This window comes from Pipistrellus hanaki, assembly GCF_964339955.1.
Source record: "Pipistrellus hanaki genome assembly, chromosome: 14".
Classification (NCBI taxonomy): Eukaryota; Metazoa; Chordata; class Mammalia; order Chiroptera; family Vespertilionidae; genus Pipistrellus; species Pipistrellus hanaki.
In genome coordinates this window covers 44,294,530-44,312,640 of record NC_140516.1, presented here as the reverse complement: position 1 = coordinate 44,312,640, position 18,111 = coordinate 44,294,530, and the positions used below count along the sequence as shown (strand labels likewise).

The window sequence follows — 18,111 nt, the reverse complement described above, 5'->3', positions numbered from 1 at the left end:
CACCCTGTTCTTAGTCACAGTACATGCTCTGATTTTTCTCTCTTCCTTCGCCATCAAAAAGCCCTATGTAAAGCACATTTCTTGAAGTCATTTGAAGGGCTAACAAAAGTGTAAGAGTCACACTCATTGGCTGTTCACCTAATATTCCATGCGGTTACTAAAGGAATCATTTTAATTATGAGGAGTCATAGAAGTTTCTCGTACTTTAGAAAGCTGACTCAACACGGTAATTTTGTGTTTAAAAAGAGATCAGATTGCTCATATTTTGGAAGCCTGTTTGGCTTTCTAATTAAGCGATTTAAGTTGACATTTTACTTTTATCTAGAAATGTGCCTACAAAAGCAATGAAATTCTATTCATTTTAAACCCTGCACCTAAGTCAGGTTTTTACCCTTAACATCTCCCAACAAACAGAATTAAAAAGGGAGCTCTTAAGAGCAATTGTGAGTGTCAGATGACACTCACAATTCAAACCTGACCTGGCGTGTACCCGAAAATACTACCAACTCCTCCTCCACCCAGCAAGATTCATGGAAACCAATTACCCAGCACCCAACAGGCTCCAACCGCCCTCAGGCTGACCTCCCACTGCAGCTCCGCCACCTGCGCGGTAGATTGCCCAGTGCTCGGGCTGAAAGATACTAATAACTGCCTTCTTCCATTAACACGTTGATGAAGAGCGACCTATTAGGTCTGAGGCCACCGGATGCCCACAAGTAAACAAAAGCCAGCTATGAAATCAAGAAGGTAGTCAAGTATTAAATGAGACCAAAGTCCAAAAGAGACAGTATTTGGCAGCCACCTCAAAAATGGTGAATATCCTCATCCAAAAACTGGAAAAAATATCTATGAGTTTTTACTGATATAAATAAATTAATGGGGAAGAGAGAGCAGCTTTTCCTTAGAAAGGCTGCTAATAAATGTAGAAGACAAGAGTGAAACATGCCGAAACCAGTTTGGCTCAGGGGATAGAGCGTTGGTCTGCAGACTGAAGGGTCCCGGGTTCGATTACAGTCAAGGGCATGTACCTTGGTTGAGGGCACATCCCCAGTAGGAGGTGTGCAAGAGGCTACTGATGGATGTTTCTCTCTCATTGATGTTTCTAGCTCTCTATCCCTCTCCCTTCCTCTGTAAAAAATAGATAAAACATATTTTTTTAAAAAATAACTGGCCAGTACTCTTCAACAGTGTCAAGGTCACCCTGGCCAGTGTGGTTCAGTAGTACAGCATTGACCAGCACACCAAAGGGTCAAAAATTTGAATCCTTGTCAAGAGCAGGTACCTGGGTGGCAGATTTTTTCCCCAGCCCCAAGTCAGGAAGTGTGAAGTAGGCAACTGATCAATGTGTCTCTCTCATATCGGTGTCTCTTTTCTATTTTCTTCTCTTCTCTTCTCTTCCACTCTCTCTAAAAATCAATGGGAAAAAATATCCTCTGGTGAGAATTTAAAAAAAGACAAGTTCATGAAAGACAAGGAAAGACTGAATTGTCATACACACTGGACAAGGCTATGAAAATGTGACAACTAAATGTCATGTGGGATCCTGGATTGTGTCCTGGAATATAAAAAAGAAACATTTATGGAATAACTGCTAAAATCCAAAAAGTAAAAATAGAAATATCTGTATTTGGTGACTAGCATTGCACCAATATTCCTTTCTTGGTTTTGATACATGTATTGAGGTTATGCAGGATGTTAACACGAGGGGAAGCTGAGTGACAAGCACATAGGAACTCTCTGTGCTAAATTATCCATATTATAAAAACCCATTGGCCCTAATGCAGTAATGGCCAAAGACCTGCATGGGTGGGCAGGGCTGAGTGATTTCGTGCACTGGGCTCCTATATAATAAAAGCCTAACATGCTAAGTGTCTGGTCATCCAGTTGGCAATTCAACCAATCAGAGTACAATATGCTAAGGCCACTGACTACCAGGGGACAGACAGTCAACCAGTCACTATGACATGAATTGACCAGCAGGGGACAGATGCTCTAACCAGTGGGTTAGCTTATTGCTGGGGTCCAGCCAATCGAGACTGAGCAAGGCAAGCTGGACACACCCCGAAGCCCTCCCGCAGTCCCTCCTTAGTTGGCCAACCTCCCACATTCCTCCCAGCCCCGCACTGGTGGGATTCCCTCGGCCTGGCCCATGCCCTCTCACAATCTGGGACCCCTCAAGGGATGTCAGAGAGCCGGTTTCAGCCTGACGCGGAATGACAGTTGCTATGATACACACTGACCACCAGGGGGCAGACGTTCAATGCAGGAGCTGACCCCTGGTGGTCAGTGCACTCCCACAGGGGGAGCACTGCTCAGCCAGAGGCGGGCTCATGGCTGAAGAATGCAGCGGTGGTGGTGGGAGCCTCTCCTGCCTCTGCAGCAGTGTTAAGGTTGTCCGACTGATGGCTCAGGGAGAAGACCTAAGCCATCAGTCGAACATCCCCTGAGGGTTCCAGGACTTAGAGAGGGCACAGGCTGGCTGAGGACCCCCCCCCCCCCCCGCCATGCCCATGCATGAATTTCATGCACTGGGCCTCTAGTTTCAAAATAAAAAGCTAGAAAGAACTTCAATGAAACCCCTCAGCTGGGTCTGGGGCTGAGGGAGAGGCAGCAGCCATGTTGAGACCAGCATCACCTCTCAAAGTTTGCCTTTAGGGGCTTAAAGGCAACTGTGAAAATAAGTCCAGCATTTCTAACACTCCATGTCCGGGACCTGGCGGCAGACAGGATTAGCAGAGGGGATTCCTTGCTTTAACCAGCACTTCCTTTAAATATATAACATAGCATGGGGATCCCTGTACTTCAGGTACTACATAGAAGGGTAAACTTGGATGTCTAAGTCTCCCCTGCAGTCTCTCAAAGCCTACACGAGCCCTAAGAGATAGGTGGGCCCAGGATTTTCTTGGAATTGTCTGCTGGGGGCGGGGGGGGGGTTCGAGCCCACACACAGCAGAGGAGACGGTTCTGTCCACAGCTCCTCATGCAGCCCTGACCAAGGAGTGAAATGCCTTCTGTAGATGTTCCCCTTCATCATCCACTCGTGGCTCCCTGTGTGGTCAGCTAGGAACGTGAGGGATGCTCTCCCATCACGCAACTGCCCCCACAGAAGCATGCCTCATGGAGTCAAGATTTTTCATGAGTTTTAAAACGCAAATCACGTCTACAATTTTGCCAGAGTAGAGAGAACAGAGACTGAGATTGCGAGAAAGAAGTGGAAAGGAAAGAGGAGCAAAGGGAACGGAAATGGGGCCAGGCCGGGAGCACACAGGGGGAGCAGGAAGTGAGAATGGGAGGGCAGCTGGGCAAATTGACTCCCAGGAAACACCTGTCTCCCCCCAGCCTTACTGAGCACCCCAGTCTAAGGGTGCCAAGCTGGAGGGAAGAGCAAGGCCCCACCAAGCTGAGCATGGAAGGTGGGTCAGCCTCCCCCAGGCACCCACCGCTCCCAGCCCCCAGGTGAGCCGTCACTGTGACCTGGAGCCCAGGCTGGCTCACCCTGTGGGTGAGTCCTGGCGCTGGCCAAATACCCTTGGCAGATCCCGGCTCACAGCTGAATGTGCAACCCAGCAAGGCCGAGGCCATCCATCAAGGGAGCCAGGTGAGTGTAAACACGATGGAGCAGCGAGAGGGAGACTCCTTCCACCTCTTTAGCCGACAGTGCTCCCCCCACCCCCTGCTCGGAGAGAAATGAACCCCTGTGCTGGGGAAAAGCGGGCAGCGGCCAGTGCCATCTGGAGAAGGCGGAGGAGGGTTTTATGAATGGGCCATCTGGACAGGAAACAGCCCCGGGCCTTCCCTGGCTGGGCCGTCCCTCCTCCCTCAGGAAATTCCTTCAGCCCCATCTGCTGGGAAGGAGGCAACACACCCAGGGAGCAAACCCACCACCCCCTCCCGGGCTGCTGCCCCCACCAAGAACATTCCAGTGGTTTTGCCAAGCAAACGAACGGCTTTCCCTCCGGGCAGCCTGCGTGACAACAGGTGCCCGCCTCTAACGCCACCCCACGCCGTTTCTGGGTTCTGCTGTTTTTAAAGTCTGCATCATTGGTTTTCAAGACATTTCAAGCAGGGTGTCCTCCCGTTGGAGGCTGAAAGGGGGCAGGGTCGGTGCAGAGATGAACTAAAGTCCGAGGTGCCCTTGGCTGCCCCTGGCATGACAGGGCAGGAGCTGTGAATGGCAGTCACCAAATGCCCGACTCCGCGGCCATCTGTGGGCCGGCCTGTCTGCCTGGCTGGGAGTGTGTGTGCATGTGCCTCAGTCTGTCAGGGCCGGAGGCAGACAGACCTGCGTTCCCACTGTGGCCAAGCCCTCCCTCAGAAACAGCCACGCTGCAGAAGGACAGACCTCCAGCCCTCTACATCCACCTGCTCAGTCCTCCCACCTCGCCCTCGGAGACCATCTGAGGGTTCGCAGAGCACATCTGACTTTCAAAACCAGGAGTAGGACACCAAGACGTAGAGGGTTACCCATGACGTGCCCACCTGAGAGAACTACAATAACAGAAGCCATAGCAACTTAACAAGAAAAATGACAGCGTGCTCTGTGCCAGGTGCTGTGCTAACCACCTTAGCCTCCATCCCTGCCTCAGCCCTGGGAGGAGGAGAGGGGTGTTTACAGGTGAGACGCAGAGGCTCCGTTTTATAGATGAGGAAACTGAGTATCACGTGATCTCACCCATCTAGGGGAAATAATGAACAACATAAACTGATCAACAAAGACAGAGCTGGAGACAGGGAAGCATCCATCAGACTGTCAAACCTCAGGGGGAAGGTAGAGGAGGGTGGGGGGAAAGGGGCAGAGATCAACCAAAGGACTTGTATGCATGCATATAAGCCTAACCAATGGTCACAAACAACAGTGGGTGAGGCATACATGGAGAGGGTTTTGGGATGGGAATGGGGGATTAGGACAATTATGTGATACCATAATCAATAAAGAAATTTTAAAAATTAATAAAATAAAATAAAAATAAGAAAAGAAAGAAAACTGAGGCTCGAGAAGGGCAAATGTCCTGCCGGAGTGCACACTGCTACCTACTGGAGTGTTCTGGAGTTGAACCCCGAACCTGCCCGCTTACCCACTATGAAACCTTTCCCACAGGGGCAGCCCCACAGGAACTCCTCTGTGCACTGGGCCTTGAGTAGCATAAATCGGGTCATTCCAGGAGTCAGTGGTATTGCTAAGCCTGGAACTTTCAGATTGTAGGCCCAGTGTGCCTTCTTCGGTACGATGAATATGTTGTTTTTGTTTTTTTTTAACATTTTTAAATATTTATTGTTTTATTTCACTGAGGAAAGGAGAGGGAGAGAGATAGAAACATCCATGATGAGAGAGAATCATTGACTGGCTGCCTCCTGCAAGTCCTGATGGGATGGAGCCCGCAACCTGGGCATGTTTTTTGCATAATCTACAACTCTTTTTTGCATAATCACTTTTAATCTTTGCTTTTTCGGTGTTTGTGTGGGGAGAGAGATTGTTTGTTTGTTTGTTTGCTTGCTTGCTTTAATAGGATTCTGTTTTGTATGAATAAGCTTTTCAGCATTCCCATAGCTCTATTCCCCTGCCTTGGATTGAAAGAAATCCTTTCTTTTTCTTCATATTATTTATCGTAATGCATGTTTTTAGTTATCTATATGTATTTTGGTTTATATTTATTTTCTCCACTAGACTGTAGGCTCCACCCATAAGGATCATATCTGTTCTATTCATCATTCAGCAATTAAGTCAGCACATAGCACATAATAGGTGCTCAATAAACACTTCTTTTACTTGAATGAACTAGGAATGAGTGTCCCAGATGTTTGGGAAGCAGCAGGCTCTGGAGGATGCAAACCCCTTTTTACATTAAGCAAAGCAATTTGGAAAGTTATTTTGGAAAACGAAACAATGGGCAACCCTCTAGTTTTTCCAAAATACCACTTAGCACCAAACAGACCTGTGAGCAGCGATCTGACTCTCGCCTTATGTGAAACTTAAAACGTCTACAGTGACTCTGAGATTTCAACACAATTTTCACATTATCAGATACAATACTTATTTTTTAATTTTATTTTTCCTTATAGCTTCTTATATCCTCAAGTTTCAACACCAATATTGGATTAAGAGCCACAGAGAATATTTGATGGTTCCAAGGAAGACAAACTGAATTATACCAAGAACACAGAGACAAGTGCAAACAGGTTGATCAAAACAAGTAGACTGATGACCAGAAAGACTAAAAATTGTTCTTTGTGGACACGTTGCACTGTGGCTTTTGACATTCTTGAAAGAAGCAATGCCTACAACCACAGAATGTCACCCAGACAAAAACTACCAAGTGAACAGTTTGAAACGTGCACAAGCCCAAGTGTGAGAAGCACACTGAGTGCTGTTGCTCCATAAATTCTGACAGTCCTGTTTCTAATTAGCATTTCATGGTAGAGCGCAGTTTTTCTTCCGTTGATTTTTTTTTTCTTCTTAATGTTTTCTTTAAATGTCTTTGTCTTGGTTACAAATAGTCCATGCACTGTTGAACCTTATAGACAATTAAATAAGCTACTTCCCAATATCTAATTTTCCTCTCTGAGATGCGGGACAATTCTCTGTGGGCAGGAAGCAGGAAGCAGCAGGCAAGGAGCCTGGTCACTGCAGCCGTCCCGATTTCTGCCCCTGGAATGCACGCTGGGCACCGGAGCCTGTGCCAAGGGCAACGTCCTGGTTTTACCCTCCACGTTTTAGAGAACGAAGAGAAATGCAGTCAGTTCTTGGAGCAATGCGGAATCACATCCGGGACTCACAGTCCCTTCTTGGGATGCTCCGGAAGGAGGAATCCAGCATCCGGTATCCGGTTTGGCTAAGTACTACTGCAAGTGACACCAAACAAAATCTACCTGGATTATGTCTTACCCTCATTCCTTCTCTATCCCAGGGACCCCTTCATGGCCCTGGGTATATGTGAGAAACAGACGCCCACAGCAGCTATCGTTTTCCTGCCTGCTTCCTCCCTCCCTACTTCGAAATCTGCTAGGTGATTTGTATATATTATTCCACTTAATCCCCCAGCAACCCTGAAGTATTATTATTATTATTATTATTATTATTATTATCTCTTTTTCACAAAGGGTGAAACTGAGGTTCAGAGAAATAACTTCCAAGGTCATAGATAGTGGGAGAGCCAGAATATGAGCCCAGTTCTGTCTGACCCAGGGGTTACCTGCAAGTCACATCAGGAGCTCTCCACTTGCACTGAAGCTCGTAAGAACCCAGACTCTGACGCTGGGCTGCCTGAACCCCAACTTTGCCACATACGAGCTGGCCGTTACTTCACTTCTTCCTGTCTCAGTGCCTCTGCGCTAAAGAGGATATAATGATTGTTATTTGTCTCATAAGGTTGTTGGAGGAGGTGAAAGAAAAAAAAAAAAAAAAAGCCCTTAGAACCATGTTGCAAGCGCACAATAAAGGTTAGCTGCTAAGAATAGGCTACTGATGATGACGGTTGTGGAAGTGGTTTCAAAGATCAGCCTCTCTTCTTGACTTTGGGCTCCTCCCAAACCTAGACCCTACCTAACCTTTTACCCATCACAATTCAACAAACACCTTATCTCCTAACCACACACTCTTCTTCCTTTTATTAAAAATGTAATTCTCACCTGAGGATATGTTTTTATTGGTTTTTAGAGAGGAAGAGAGAGGGAGAGAGAAACATCGAGCGGCTGCCTCCTCCCATACACATCCTGACCAGAGATCAAACCCGAAGCCTACAGATGTGCCCTGACCAGGAATCGAACCCCCAAACTTTTGGTGCATGGGATGATGCTCTAACCTACTGAGCCACCAGGCCAGGCCAGGCTCTCTTCTTTTTTCCACCTGTCTTCTCAGGGTATAGCTTCAATAACCTCACTTCCATTGGTCCCCAGTCTACTCATTCCTTCAAGGCCCTTCCAAATCCCACCCTCTCCATGAAGTCTTCCCTAAACACTGAGGCCCCACGGGTCTTCTCCTTCCAGACCATTCTCCTAAGGTTGGCACTTAGACGATGGTCACTGTTCAGCAATGCACTGTGACTGGAGGGGTATATCCAGACTTGAAACATTCAACTGTATTTGACTTATCCCATAACTAGGTTGCAAGTCCCTTGAAGTCAGTGTGTGAGATATTTCTATAACCTCTAAAGGAAAGAGGTGGCATACGCACACATACACACAGACACACACACACACACACACACGTACACATGCACGCATAACACACACAGCCATATAAAATAGGTATATCCTCTGGTGGGAGAACCCTCAGGTTATTGGCTTATATTAAGATATTTAAAGTAATTATTTGAGATGGTTAAATCATCTCCGAGAGTACAGAATGAAATCAAGAAAGTCTAAAGGATACAGTCCATCAACATCCTCAAAATAACAGACCATGTATTTGCTCTCAGAAACTTAAGCAGTATCCATCTTAATGCCTGCACCTACTCCCAACTTGTTAAAATGCAGGCTTCCTAATGCAATTAAAATTATTTGGATTAAAAAGCTTCAACACTATTAATCCAGTGAGCCTCTAAGTGATCCACAAAGACTTGGAAGACATTATAGAGCTTGACACAAATGCCCAGCTACAGATTACATAATCCAGGTCTGCGGGTCATCTGGAAATGGGCTGGGGATGGAGAATAATTCTAAGGGCGTATTCAGAACTTGTGTATACTGCGGGACAGCGACATCCTGCTCTCGCTCACAAGTAGGAGGGAAGAGACAGCAGCTCTGGGTTGAAGAGCTCACTGCTGCTGCAAGCAAAACCCCAGGAACATGAGGACAGAAGAAGGGCCTGGTGACAGTTTCAGGTTCTCTCATGGATTTTGCAGAACTTAAGAAAGGCCTGTGAACAATTCACACATGAATACTATCCTACACAAGTTACTTGTTACTGAAGCCTAGCCTTTCCAATACATCTGCAGACTAATCCCATACACTAAAAGGCTAGTATGCAAATTGTCCCCTCGACCGGGAGTTCAATCAGGGGGCGGGGCCAGCCAACCGCCCACGGCCCCTCCCTTTGGCCACGGGGCCCAGTCGGCCCCCATCTGTGCACCGGGCCTCTGGTAATTAATAATAACTAATAAGTGACTTTTGTATGTCTTCCCTTCTACCTTATACACCAAGGGACTGAAATGTTGCCTCTCTCTCCAGGCAACAACCTTAACACTTAATTGTAATATAAAGGGTAAGGGGGGGGGGCGGGGCCAAAACACCAAGTCAGGTCCAGTCCCTGCCCAGAAAGACACTTCCTCTACCCAGGAAAAGCCGCTCCACACGAACCCATTCTCCTCAAAAAGGAAGCCAACCCCCAAAAGGTGTGCCACGTGAGTTATGAAGCCATGACAATGTCAGATAGTGCTCTACCTTAAACACACTGACCCAGGGTAACCTCTCCAATTGCCTCAATCCTCCCTAGCTGGGTGGCTCAGTGGGTAGATCCTGGGCCCATGCACCAAAGGTCGCGGTTTCAATTCCTGGTCAAGGACACCTACCTGGGTTGTAGGTTTGATTCCCAACTCCTGTAGGAGGCATGTGGGAGGCAGCCAATCAATCTCTCTCTCTCTCTCTCTCTCTCTCTCTCTCTCTCTCTCTCTCTCTCTCTCTCTCTCTCTCTCTCTCTCCTCCTTCCCTCCCTTCCATTCTCTCTTTAAAAAAAAAAAAAAAAAAAAAAAAGGCAGCCCAGCCATCTTGGCTCAGGGGTTGAGCATCGACCTATGAACCAAGAGGTAACGTTTGATTCCTGGTCTGGGCACATGCCCGGGTTGCAAACTTGATCCCCAGTGTACAGCGTGCAGGAGGCAGCCGATCAATGATTCTAATCATTGATGTTTTTATCTTTCTCACACTCTCCCTTCCTCATATATATATATATATATATATATATATATATATATATATGTCAGGGAGTTGAAAATAAGTGGATTACTCTCCTTGACTGCAGCCTTGGACTGAGAGAAAAAGAGACAGAGAGATAGAAATTTAAAAATATCCCCACACTTCCCCCCAAAGAATTATAATCATGAGACTATAACCTCATATGGAAAAAGCTTATGCAAAAAGATGTTTACCACAGAATTATTTTTTTTTAAAAGAAGACAAACCAACCACCTAATATACAACAGGGGAATGGCTATACATACTTAATACAATATACTTAATACAATAATGGCATATACTTAATACAAATTAGGCACAGCCCTGGCCGGGTAGGTCTGTTGGCTAGACTCTGTTAGAGCATCATCCTGATAAGACAAGGTTGTGGGTTCAATCTCAGGTCAGGGTACATACAAGAAGCAACTAATAAATGCATAAATAAGTGGAACAACTAATCGGTGTCTTCTCTCTCTCTCTCTCTCTCCCCCACCCTTCCTCTCTAAAATCAAGTTTTTAAAAATTAAAAGTAAATTATTATGCAGCCAGTATGTATGTTTGGAAAATAATGTTGTGACATAAGCAGACTTCAAAATTGAGCATTATCATACAATTAAAACTGAGGGGGAAGGGCGCTAATTGATGTCTAGGAAAAAAGGAAAAAACAGCAGCTACCTCTGGACAGTGGGCCCATGGGGGGGTTTCCTATAAGAAACGCGTCCTAAGCACTTATTGGAAAAACCCCGAAGGTTCGGCTCCCAGAGAAAGGAGCCGCTCTCACCGATCCTCTCCCCACGCGGGGGCAGAGGCTGCCCGAGATCAGATCCGAGGTCAGGGAACCTGCGGGCAGGTGCGTCCCTCCGGAGGCAGCACTGGCAGGGGGCTTTCCCCATTACCCAGTCCCCGACCCCAACCCCGAAAGCTCAAGAGCTCAGAGGGTCCCAGAGGGCAGCAGCGGCCGGGGGAGGGGACCCCAGAGGGCAGAGCGGCCAGGGGAGGGGGCCCCAGAGGGCAGAGCGGCCCGGGGAGGGGGTCCCAGAGGGCAGCAGCGCCAGGGGAGGGGGCCCCAGAGGGCAGAGCGGCCAGGGGAGGGGGCCCCAGAGGGCAGAGCGGCCCGGGGAGGGGGCTCCAGAGGGCAGAGCGGCCAGGGGAGGGGGCCCCAGAGGGCAGAGCGGCCAGGGGAGGGGGTCCGAGAGGGCAGAGCGGCCAGGGGAGGGGGCCCCAGAGGGCAGAGCGGCCAGGGGAGGGGGCCCCAGAGGGCAGAGCGGCCAGGGGAGGGGGCCCCAGAGGGCAGCAGCGCCAGGGGAGGGGGCTCCGCGGGGCGGGCACGCGGGGTCCGGCGCGGGTGGCACAGGGCGCCCAGGAGGCTCCGGGGCCAGGCTCGCGGGGATCGCTCAGGTTTCCAGTGTTGAACCGCACATCAGGATCGCATTATTCAGAGAGCTCAGCAGAAACCGCCGGATTACGGGGAGGAAAGCTGATCGAGCCTTAAGGGAGCAGGGATGCCACGCTGCCCCCCTCGGGCCGCTGAAGCCTCAGCACCGCCCCAGCCGCCCCGCCGGCCGCGGAGCTGCCAGGAGGGGCCTCTGCGCCCTGGGAGAGTAACCTCGGGCACCGGATTCTGCATCACAGGCACCTGCCCAGAGAGGAGGGCAGCCCTGACACCGGCCCCAGCTCACCCCCGAGCGTGCTGCCCCCCAGCCTCAGGGAGCGGCCGCGGAAGCCCTGGGACCCCGCAGAGCGGAGCGGCTGGCAGCTCTGCGCCTCTGGGCCAGCTGACCGGGATAGGGCTCTCTGTCCTAACGGTTTACGGAAGGAGTCCCAAATAACATGAGTAACTCCACCAGCACGACGTTCTGTAAATTAACATTTAGAATTCATCTTTGGGGGGGGGGGGGTGTTAAAAGGAGTGTCTTAGGAATACTGTTAATAAACATGTACAGATTTTAGCCAAAACCGGTTTGGCTCAGTGGATAGAGCGTCGGCCTGCGGACTGAAAGGTCCCAGGTTCGATTCCGGTCAAGGTCATGTATCATACATTGGTTGCAGGCACATCCCCAGTAGGGGCTGTGCAGGAGGCAGCTGGTTGACGTTTCTCTCATCATCAATGTTTCTAGCTCTCTATCCCTCTCCCTTCCTCTCTATAAAAAAAAATCAATAAAATATATATTTTTTAATTATTTTAAAAGCCACTATTTTTTTTAATTGTGAACTAGAAAAATGCATTTAACAACAATAACAAAGAGCGTGAAATACTTGCATAACCACTGTCCTAGGCACTATACAAATATTAACTAGCTCATTCCTAAGGTAGTACTATGGCTAGCTCCATTTTGCAGAGGCAGTAACTGAGGCTCAGCATGGTTAAATAATTTTCCCAAGGTCACACAGATGGTAAATGGCAGGTGGCAAAGCTGGGATTCAAACCCAGGGAAAATGGTGTTCATATCCTTCCATGAAACTCTCAAAATGATCATAGTTAAACTCCTATCCTCACAAATTACTGCTGACTCTGAAAACTGGTACAACTTTATTGTAAGGCAATAGGGAAAATATATCAAGAGCAATAAAAATATTCATACCCTTTGACCTAGCAATCTCAAACTCCAGCTGAGAGGAACACTGGGGATTTCAGGCCTAACCTCCATCCTACAAACAAACCCTAATAACGTAAAAGAAGCAAAGGCAATGGGAGAGGCTTGTCACAGTCCAGTCATGAAAAATTTAGGCTCGGATCTCATCTCAGAAGACAATTTAAGGATGTGCCACATTCTCCACTTCCTTGTCTATCTATCTGTGCCAGGTGTCACTCAACAGTCCCTGAGAAAGAGACATCCAATTCTTAGATTCACCCTGAAATTCAAGATGTGGAATCCTTGGACTCCCCAAGGGGTCAAGTTGAGATAAGAAAAAAACAAGCAAAAATGTTCTCCTTAGCAGGAACCCCCCAAACAGGTGAACCTAAAAGAGATGAATCCTTAGACTCACTAAAGGAGTAAAGCTGAGTCAAGGTAAAAACCAAGACAAAATGTCTGAACAATGAAATAGGGTGAAACTGAACGGCTTCAAAGAAATAACATATTATTTTGAATTCAAAGCTCTGATTATCAGGAGTTTGTCCATTCACAATGCCCCTGGCATCTTTCAGTGCCCACCCCTAGCTCTACCTTGTTTCACCAACCGGATGCAACCCCAAATATCAGTCTGGCTGGGAGAGACAGTCCCTTAAAATTTACTGCAATCCTAGAACAGACTGCAGGATCTCAGAGGGAAGGCAGAAGAGGGAGGGCAGGTGGGTGGGAAGTGATCAACCAAAGCACTTGTAGGCATATATATACATATACATGCATAACCCATGGACACAGACAATAGGGTGGTGAAGGCCTAGGGTGAGGGGTGGGCTAGAAGGGGTCAAAGGTGGGGGGTGGGGTGGACATATGTAATATTTTCAACAATATATTTTTTTTAATTTTTACTGCAACTAAGTAAGGGTGCAATGTTTTCAGGATTGAAAACAATGTCTGAGCCAAAAATGTAATCAAACCCAAAGTTTTATTGAAAAGATCACTAAAGCATGTAAATGGTTTGTTGAGCTGCAGACAAAAACCCTCAAGAGATTTTTCAGACAGAGGGTAGTGGCCTATAACCACATCATACTTCATTTCAATTGCTTTTAACAGAAAATGCAAATAACATGTATATGGAAGGATTAAATAACATTTAATGGTTTAAATATCATTCCTAGTCCCCAAAAGTCAAATATCTACCTTACCATGCACAGACACACACACACCCCTCACATACACACCCCTCCTCATGTTCCTCTCTGCCTAGAAACAGTTCCAAAGTTCTCCAGCCGTGCCTGGCCAATGTTGCTCAGTGGTTGAGCATCGACCTATGAACCAGGAGGTCACCTTTGGACTCCCATGCTCAGGTTGCAGGTTCAGTCCCCAGTAGGGGGCATGCAAGAGGCAGCTGATCAATGATTCTCTGTCATCATTGATGTTTCTATCTCTCCCTCTTCCTTCTTCTCTGAAATCAATTTTTTAAAAGTTTTCCAGCCATAAACCACCTCACCATCAGCAGATTAGCCAGAATAATTGACATTTTAAATTAATCTTCTGCTTATCCTCAATGACAGCTTTGCTCCCATAACAAAACAAAACCAAAAAAAATGCTTAAAAATGACAATGCCTTAAAGGACAACAGAAGCAGAATATACTACATTTACAAAGTGCAAAGAAAAATGACACAACTGGAATAAGCTGTCAGTATTTTTCACATAAAATACCATTTTCAAAATCACTTTTCAAAAACACAAAACAAGGGCCAGGACTTCCTATGATTAACAAGCTTTTCTTTTTTATTAAAAAAAAATAATTATATATATATATATATATATATATATATATATATATATATATATATATATATTCTTTTTTACTTGAAAAATGTCCACAGGTCACTGCTCTGGGAAGAAGTTCAAAAAAGAGCCTCTGTCAATCCCTGCCTTCGAGTGAAACTTTAGGCCCAAGAATCTTAAGATTTAGGATCAACTCTGCCCTCTGCCCTCCCCTCCCTTCACAGGCCTCAAAGAACAGAGTTTAAACAGATTTCAGAGAGGGAATTTAAGAGGGTTTCTGAAAGTTTTCCCTCACACACTCTCATCACTCACTGCGAACTCTCTGGACAGGAATGACACTCCTTACGTTCTCCCCTCTCCCTCCCTCCACCTGTTGTCCCAAGTCTCAGTGGAATCCAGGGCCAGTCGCACTTTCTGTTTGAATGACAAAGTGTCCCCTGAAACCCAGCCTCTCACCTTCTACCCAAGTGGCTGCTTCTAAATTGGAGCCCCTAGAAAACTATGTACCAGTTAGGGACTATGTGATATCTAGGCTTCACAGAACGGCCATAGGTTGGTTGGTTGACTGGTTGGTTGGTTAATTGGGTGGCTGGTTGCCCATGTATGTGTTGTTTGTTGTTGTTTTTTTTGTGTGTTGTATGTTGTTATTGTTGTTGTTGTTTCCGTCTAATGACTAACTCCACCTTAACTTTCCAGAGAAAGTGAAGCTGGGATGGGTGGAGACATACGAACCCAGACAGCAGGGGATATGGCCAGTTGTCCCTAACTTTCCTGTGGGCCTCCACTCTAGGTAGACCCGGCCACAGCTCAGGATTCCAGGCGGGATGCTTGGCATAAGTAAGTAATTGAGTTAAGGGAGATCTAAAGAAAGACTTCACGTTCACATTCATATGCTAAACTCGGTTAAAAATAGACTCAAGAAGGGCCTGACTTCACTTTTAATTTTAGCCTGGTGATGAACAGGCACTAAAGACAGAAAGTCACCAGGCATTTTCCTGAGTGCAGTGATCTTCGTATTTTTATAAAAGGGAAATGCAGCATGTTCTATTAATAAAAGTGCTGCGGCCTCGGTAAATATGGACAGTCCGTAAATCAGGGCTCCCTCTGGCTGCGCCGCCCCAGGCCAGCCGCTTCCTCACACCCAAGCCTGGCAAGTGGGCGGGCCACATGCAGGGGGGAAAGGGAGCCAGACGCCCAAGATCAAAGGACACAAGGTATGGCTCCTGGACACTTCCCAGGTGACCAAGTGACTCAACCAAGGACACTGGCCAGGGACTCTTAAAGGGCTCATGAAAAGAAAAGTCTGCACTGCAGAATGGAACTCTGTATGTGATGGTGTTTAATGAGGAAAGGGGGGACGGGGGGATGGCTCTAAGAGGTGAACAGGGGAGAGGGGAGAGAATGTGGTACTTCCTTCAGAAAAGACAATCTGACCTTTTCCTCCTAATCTCAAAGACGGTGATAGTTGGCCTCCAGTTATCCGGCTGGACTTCTCCACGGACCCACCTAAGAAGGATCTTCTTGTGGCTGCCCTTGGTCATAGGGCCACAGAGCAAAACAAAAATGTGGCCAGGTGGAAGAATGATGGCCCTTAGAGCGCTGAGCCTTGTCGCCCAGGCAAAATGGTAAATCCCAAATTTCGGCAAGGCTTCCCCGCCTCCGTCCCCCAGGTCCTGCAGAAAGTGCTGGGAAATGAGCTAGGGTGAGAGGAGAAGAGGGTGTCCATAGAGCACTTCCAACCACATCCAGCCCAGCTCTGGGATTCTTAGGAATTTGGCAAAGTATGTTTCTGCTGTCTCTTCTGAATACACACCTGAGGCCTTACAAGCTTGTGAAATCCTCCCGACAACCAGAAGAGGTTGGTTGAAGAAACCAAGGCACAAAGCATAAGGGCACCCAGCTAGTGAGTGGCAGAGCATGCTGCTTTAACCCAGGCCTCTCCCATCCCAAACCGAAGGTGGTGCAGCAGGCAAGGCCCAGCCAGGCCAAGGTGGGAGGTATGTAGTCTTTCCACCTTCTTGCCTTTCACTTGGGCAACTTTCCCTCCCTCAGAGGAACATTCTGGTGTTTTGGTTCTTGTTTTGCTTTTGCTCCGTTTTCCCATGTTTACATCACAGCTGCTTGTGAAACCCTATAAACCCTCAACCCAAACAATCCCACAATAGTCTGAGCCATAGAAGGACATAAATTCTACAGAATAAGGTGGAAGGACCATGAGCTTTGGACTTTGTGAGTTAGCATCCTAGCTATTCTAACTGCTACCAGGTGATTTCAAGAGTATACTCCGTAGCCCAAAATTAAATTCAGGGACAAATAAAATCAGGACTGGCCACTAACGAAGCTGGCGGATTTTACTTTTTTACTTTTATTATGGACATTTTCTAACTATACAAAAGCAGAGAGAACAGTATAATTAAGTCTCATGTATCCATCACCCCGGTTCAATAGTTATTAACTATTGATCAATCTTGTGTATGTGATGCTCATTCTCCACACTATTATTTTGAAGCAATTCCAGATACATCATTTGATCTATAAATACTTTAATATATAGTTCTGAAATAGAGTAACTTTTTAAATTTTAACATACTCACAATATCAGTACCACAACAATCAATCAATCAATAAATAGCTCTGAACAGGTAGCTAAGCTGGTTAGAGCATTGTCCTGATACCCCAAGGTTGCAGATTTGATCCCCAATCAGGGCAATACAAGAACCAACCACTGAATGCATAAATAAATGGAACAACAAATCAATGTTTCTCTCTCTCTCATCAATAAAAAAGTTTTTTAAATAAATAAATAAATACATGAATAAATAATTTTATAGTTATTTAGCCTCGATATCCAGTGTGTTCAAATATCTTAATTGATCTCAATTTTTGTATTACTTCATTTTTTGAGGAAGGATCCAAACAAGGATTGCAGACTACATTTTGTTGTTAAGTATTTTTAGTCTCTTAATCTACAGATAACGACTCTTGTTGTTCTTATTCTTCTGACCTGAAGAATGTCCCACAGTCCAGCTGGTTGATTTTTACCTATGTGGTGTTTTAACATGTTCCTCTTTCCCCTGTATTTTCTATAAACTGGTAGTTGTTACTTGAGCCTGGCAAAGATCCAAGTTCTCTTTCTGATAGTGCTATGTACTTCCCACTACATCACCTCAATGGGCACATGACCTCAGATTCTTTCTTTTCTGTGACATTAAGATTGATTAGTGGAAATTATCTGAGAGATGCAAATCAAAACAACAATGCAGCCGAAACCAGTTTGGCTCAGTGGATAGAGTGTTGGCCTGCGGACTGAAGGGTCCCAGGTTCGATTCTAGTCAAGGGCATGTGCCTTGGTTGCGGGCACATCCCCAGTGGGGGGTGTACAAGAGGCAGCTGGTCGATGTGTCTCTCTCATCGATGTTTCTGGCTCTCTGTCCCTCTCTCTTCCTCTCTGTAAAAAATCAATAAAATATATTTTAAAAAAACGACAATGCGGTACCATCTCACACCTGTCAGAATGGCTATCATCAACAAATCAACAAACAACAGTGCTGGTGAGGATATGGAGAAAAAGTAACCCCGGTGGACTGCTGGTGGGAATGCAGACTGGTGCAGCCACTGTGGAGAACAGTATGGAGTTTCCTCAAAAAACTAAAAATGAAACTCCCAATTGACCCAGTGATCCCACTTCTAAGAATATATCCCAAAAAACTAAAAAACACCAATCAGAAAGGATATATGCACCCCTATGTTCACAGCGGCACAATTCACCATAGCTAAGATTTGGAAACAGCCTAAGTGCCCATGAGCAGATGAGTGGATTAAAAGACTGTGGACATCTACACAATGGAATACTACGCTGCGGT

At 46.5% G+C, this 18,111-nt stretch overlaps 1 protein-coding gene across 2 annotated transcripts in view; it reads right to left on the bottom strand.

The window, feature by feature from the left end:
* The window catches only part of RBM20 (RNA binding motif protein 20), a 171,250-nt gene that overhangs the window by 130,646 nt on the left and 22,493 nt on the right, over positions 1–18,111 (bottom strand). The gene's annotated exons all lie outside the window — the stretch shown is intronic.